Raw genomic sequence first — 6,000 nt, 5'->3', positions numbered from 1 at the left:
CATTCATCCCATCCGGCCGGGCGATTGAATCTTAGTAAAATCATGGACAGAGACTAAATTACAGCCGGACTGGGAAGGGCCGTACCAGGCTCTTTTGACCCCTGAAACAGCGATAAGGACAGCAGAGAAAGGCTGGACTCACTACACTCGGATCAAAGGGCCAGTGGACCCTCCAGTTGAGGAAGAAGTCTGGACAGCCAAATCAACGCAAGATTCGCTGAAACTCAGGCTAAAGAGACTTTGAGTAACTGATTATACAGTGGCGACGCGAGCGCGGGATTATTTCTGTAAGATTGTATATTCAGCATGATGGTTAGAATACTGGGAATGCTGCTAGAGATATGATGCTAGTCCTTTTAGTATTGGGATTTTGTCAAATATCATTTTCATATGTATTATTAACGGTCCCCAAGTCTGATAATCCACAAGTAATAGACGCTGATGTATGCAGCTTAGTAAATTGTGGGGATGTAGATAATCAGAGACAGTACCGCAGCTCTGAGATACATCTTAAGTCCTATGGGGATAGCCTTGGGGATGGTACTTAGTATAATGGTCTCGTCACAGTACACCAGGCCCCCTTCTGAGCAGCTCGTGATTGTCCTGATAAAAAGTGTAACCCAATATACCTAACGATAAGGAAAACCACATGGCACGAAACAATCCTGGTGGGGGGGGGCACCTATGAGATACAATGAAATGAAATGTTTGGGATAGAAATGAAAGTAAATGGGAAGGATTTCTTGGGCTATTGTTTTCGAATTAGTGTAGGACGGGGAAAACGGGTAGAACTACTGGGTAATAAGATACAATCTTTCACCCCTCCCACTGATCCTAAAGTAGTAAAATTTATAGAGGTAAAGGACTTGAAACAGACCATTGAAATAGAAACTGGGTACGGGAATGCAAATGCCTGGGTTGAATGGGTAAAGAAGACTGTGAAAAGTCTGAACAAGAGCAATTGCTATCCATGTGCCTCCGGTCGGCCAGTGGCCCAGGTGGTTCCCTTTCCGCTCGGGTGGAAGGGAGACAGGAAGGGCATGAAATGTATGATAGCCCTGTACCAGGATGAGACTGCATGGAATGATAGAAATTGTACCTCCCTATCTCTGATGTTCCCTCCCTTGGAGAAGAAAGATGTAAAAGTTCCCCCCCTGTTTTCTTCCGCAGTTGGAAATCACACATCGTGTGTGTGTAGACGAGGTACAAGTCAGTCGAAAGATTTGGGGGAGCTGAAATTATGTACAGAAATTAAGAATGTAACCGAAATGGAGAAGGGAGGGAACTACTCAGCACTAAATGTTCCCCGAGCGGATCTGTGGTGGGACTGTGGAGGCAAAATATAGAGACCCACCCTCCCTCCGGATTGGAGAGGGGTATGTGCAATTGTACAATTGGCAATTCCATTTACCCTGGCATTTGAGAAGGAAAAGATAGGAGGGAAAAAGGGAAGGGGTAAGAGATTACTGTTAGAGACTTCTTTCGATGACAGGATTTATCTCGATTCTGTAGGAGTCCCTAGGGGGGTACCTGATGAATTCAAGGCTTGTAACCAGATTGCAGCAGGCTTTGTGTCAGCTCTCTTTTGGTGGGTAACAATTAATAAAAATGATCATACCCTGTATACGAGGGCTCACCCAAAGACTGATTGAAACAGCCTTGATGAAACAGGTGCCCCGAAAAGAAAAATGCAGAAGATAACAAATGGTAATTAAAGAAAAGGGGGAAATTTTACAAGGTAAAATTTTACAAAGTAAAATGAACTCACACCAGTGTGTAATTGTTTTAGCCAAGAGCTGAGTCAACAAGAATGGAAACGATGTGGAGGAAATATATAATTGTTTTTATATTAGCTAAAACTGTATGTCAGAAGGTAGACATTATGGGCAAGTAGATAAGATGTTGTGAGGGGATGAAGTTAAGCTAGATACGCCTGTACAAACAGTAGATATAAACATGTGCTTCCCACTTTTACAAAAACACAGGAATAAACCCCAATTAAAAGGGTCATAGGGATCAGAACAGTCTCGGGAAAGGCACAGATGAAGGGGGTAGATAATGATGAAGAAAGAATATGCCTAACAATGACCTACAGCAGGATGAGGTCAAACAGCCTTGTGAGGCCAGGAATAAGCATTTTGTCACAGACAAGGCCGGATAAGGCAAGAAATAAACAGGGGTAATGGGGGCCGGTCTTAGGGAAGTGGACGATGTAAACAGGGGAGGGAGCAGTGTAAAACAATAGACAGCAAATCATATAAATGTTGTGTATGAATTGAATTTGGGGTGTGTATGTCCTCTACCTTATAGGCACTGGACATCACTCCCACTTGCAAGTGTAAAATAAATGGCACTACTGATTCAGATCTTGTCTCGGACTGAAATTATTGAAGTGAGTGGGCTTTGTTTCTCACAAGGGGAAAGTGCCAGAATGGGAGGGTGGGTCGTAGGGGGGTGTGGACCTGACCAGGTAGTCACGGAGGGAACGGTCTTTGTTGAAGGCGGAAAGGGATGGGGAGGGAAATATATCCCTGGTGGTGGGGTCTTTTTGGAGGTGGCGGAAATATCGGCGGATGATTTGGTTTATGCGAAGGTTGGTTGGGTGGAAGGTGAGCACCAGGGGCGTTCTGTCCTTGTTACGGTTGGAGGGGTGGGGTCTGAGGGCGGAGGTGCGGGATGTGGACGAGATGCGTTTAGGGCATCTTTAACCACGTGGGAAGGGAAATTGCGGTCTGTAAAGAAGGAGGCCAGGTGGAACTGGTCCTCCTGGGAGCAGATACGGCGGAGGCGGAGAAATTGGGAATACGGAATGGCATTTTTGCAAGCGATAGGGTGGGAAGAGGTGTAATCCAGGTAGCTATGGGAGTCGGTGGGTTTGTAAAAAATGTCAGTGTCATGTCGGTTGTCACTAATGGAGGTGGAGAGGTCCAGGAAGGGGAGTGAGGTGTCAGAGATGGTCCAGGTAAATTTAAGGTCAGGGTGGAATGTGTTGGTGAAGTTGATGAATTGCTCAACCTCCTCGCCGGAGCACGAGGTGGCACCAATGCAGTCATCAATGTAGCGGAGGAAGAGGTGGGGAGTGGTGCCAGTGTAATTACGGAAGATCAACTGTTCTACATAGCCAACAAAGAGACAGGCATAGCTGGGGCCCATATGTGTGCCCATGGCTATGCCTTTGGTCTGGAGGAAGTGGGAGGCTTCAAAGGAGAAATTTGTCTCTAACAGAGCAGTAGCCTTATTTTCAGCTCAGTCTTCACTTTCTATTTCCTGGTTATATTGAATGTTCCAGAACCAGACTCTGAGCAATGTTTCCATTCACTTGTGTTGGATTCACTGACAGCCACATGGTCAGTCAGTTTCAGCAGTTTGAATTCAATAATCATCTGGAATTATGAGTCTATTGATGAAATTATTCTCGATTGTCAGTAAAAGCCCATCTCGTTCACTGATGTCCTTTAGGGAAGGAAGCTGCCATCCTTACCTAATCTAGTCTACATGTGACCCCTGACCCACAGCAATGTGGTTGACTCTTACCTGCCCTCTGGGTAATAAATGCTGCCCATAGCCAGTGGCACCTACATCTAGTGAATGAATTTTCAACAAAGCTCTTAGTCCTGTGTCATGTGAGAAAGAAGCAGAAGGTGACCTTTCAGCCCCTCAAGCCCGCTCCATCATTCAATAAGGCCAGGCCTGATCTGTTAGTGATTTGTGTTCCATCTTCCCCCAACGTCCCTTAACAAGAACCTATCAACCTGTGTCTTAAAATACTCAGTGAGCCCACCTTCTGGCAGTTCCAAAGTTGCACAGCCCTCTGAGAGGAAATAAATCTCCTCATCTCTGTCCTGAAAGGGTGAATCTAATTTTAAAGCAGTTCTCTTGAGTTCACGTATGACCCACAAGAGAAAACATCCTTTCCACATCCTCCTTAACAAACCATTCAGAATCTTAGACACTTCAGTCATGTCATCCCTCACTCTCATAAACTCCGGCTGAAACAAACCCAGCCTGTCCAACCGATCCACATTTTATGCCGAGTTGAAATGTTGTGTTGTGTTTATTATGCAGTGAATGTGTTGTTCCACTGTGTGGGGTCTAAGAGTCAACGTGAGCCATACTAGCTTTCCTGTCTCACTGTGTTACATATATCTTACATCACTGTGGTGATCCCATCCCGCCCTACCTCATATAATCAAAAAGAATGGCAGAGAGAGATCAAGAAAAGTTGTTAGAAAATTTGTTGTTGCCTAAAAGGTACTTGGTCTGTTTGTAGAGATTGCATTGTAATTGAAGTAACCAGTTAATGAAAAGTTACTGACAAAGTATTTTAAGCGGAGTTGCTGCTGGTGATGGAAATGCTGCTGGTTGGTATAAGAGAGGGCTGGGGGGATTACTGTACTGATGAGAAAGTTGAGCAAGGTAACCTTTTATCTTTGTCAATAAGAAGAGGCAGAGATTGCAGCTAGGACAGTGTTGGAGCTGTTTTGACCTTGCAGACATTATTTTAATATTTATTTGATGCTATTTGGTTGTCACTGGCTGGGCCCAGCATTTATTGCCCATCCCTAGTTACCCTTGAGATATTGGTGCTGAGCTGTCTTCTTGAACCGCTGCAGTCTACCTGCTGTGGGTTGACCCACGATGCCATTGGGGTGGGGATTTCCAGGACATTCACCCACCGACAGTGAAGAAATTACGATATATTCCCAAGTCAGGGTGGGTTAGTACCTTGGAGGGAACTTGAAGGTAGTTGTATTTCCATCTAGCTGCTGCCTTTGTCCTTCGAGATGGAAGTGGCCATGGGTTCCTTGAGTGTTGTTAGGGCTGCACTAATAGAGGCAAGTGGGGAGTATTCCATCACACTCCTGACTTGTGCCTGGTAGCTGTTGGGCAGACTTTCAGGAGCCAGGAGTTGAATTACTCTTGTAGCCACTGTGTTTGTGTAGTGAGACCAATTCAGTTTCTGATCAATGATTATCCCAAGGATAATGTTGATAGTGGGTGTTCAGTGATGGGAACAGCATTGAATGTCAAGTGATGGTGGTTAGGTCATTTCTTATACTTGATGGTCGCAGCCTGCATTTGTGTGGGATGTAGGTTACTTGCCCCTTGTCAGCCCAAACCTTGTCTGTATTGTCCAGATTTTGTTGTTCTTGGGGTTGGACTGCTTCAGTACCTGAGGAGTTAATTGTTTATCAATGTTCAATAATTACAAAATTATGCAAATTCCTTTTTCTATCAAATGTCATGGACTGTATGTTGTGGTCACTCTGATATTCACTTTCATTATCTCCTTATTTTCTTCCTAATTCAGACACAAATGATTGAACATCGATCAGGATAAAATTAAATAATTTAAAAACATACGTTTCTACATGTAAATTAATTGAATGAAATGCATTACTTCTGTATTGTCTGCATTTTGAGTAAAAGTCATTTCTTTTCAATAATTACTGAATGGCTCATTTATTGTCCTCAATCCATCAATCCAGCTGTTAGATTTTAGTCTCCATAATGTTCCCACGCAGGAAGTGCAGGACTATAATCACATACTTACTGTGGTTACTCACAGGGAAAACTGCTCAGATATTTATCGTGATAATTGGACTAGGATTGTATTGGACAGTTCCAGTGTGTAATGGATAAAAAGAATTACTAATTTCTAATAATGATTAGATTACTTACAGTGTGGAAACAGGCCCTTCGGCCCAACAAGTCCACACCGCCCCGCCGAAGCGCAACCCACCCATACCCTTACATCTACCCCTTACCTACACTACGGGCAATTTAGGATGGCCAATTCACCTGACCTGCACATCGTTGGACTGTGGGAGGAAACCGGAGCACTCGGAGGAAACCCACGCAGACACGGGGAGAACGTGCAAGCTCCACAGTCAGTCGCCTGAGGCGGGAAATGAACCCGGGTCTCTGGCGCTGTGAGGCAGCAGTGCTAACCACTGTGCCACTGTGCCACCATGCCACCCACAACGAATGAAGTGACAA

This window comes from Chiloscyllium punctatum, chromosome 4 (assembly GCF_047496795.1).
Source record: "Chiloscyllium punctatum isolate Juve2018m chromosome 4, sChiPun1.3, whole genome shotgun sequence".
Classification (NCBI taxonomy): domain Eukaryota; kingdom Metazoa; phylum Chordata; class Chondrichthyes; order Orectolobiformes; family Hemiscylliidae; genus Chiloscyllium; species Chiloscyllium punctatum.
This window is presented reverse-complemented; position numbering follows the sequence as displayed.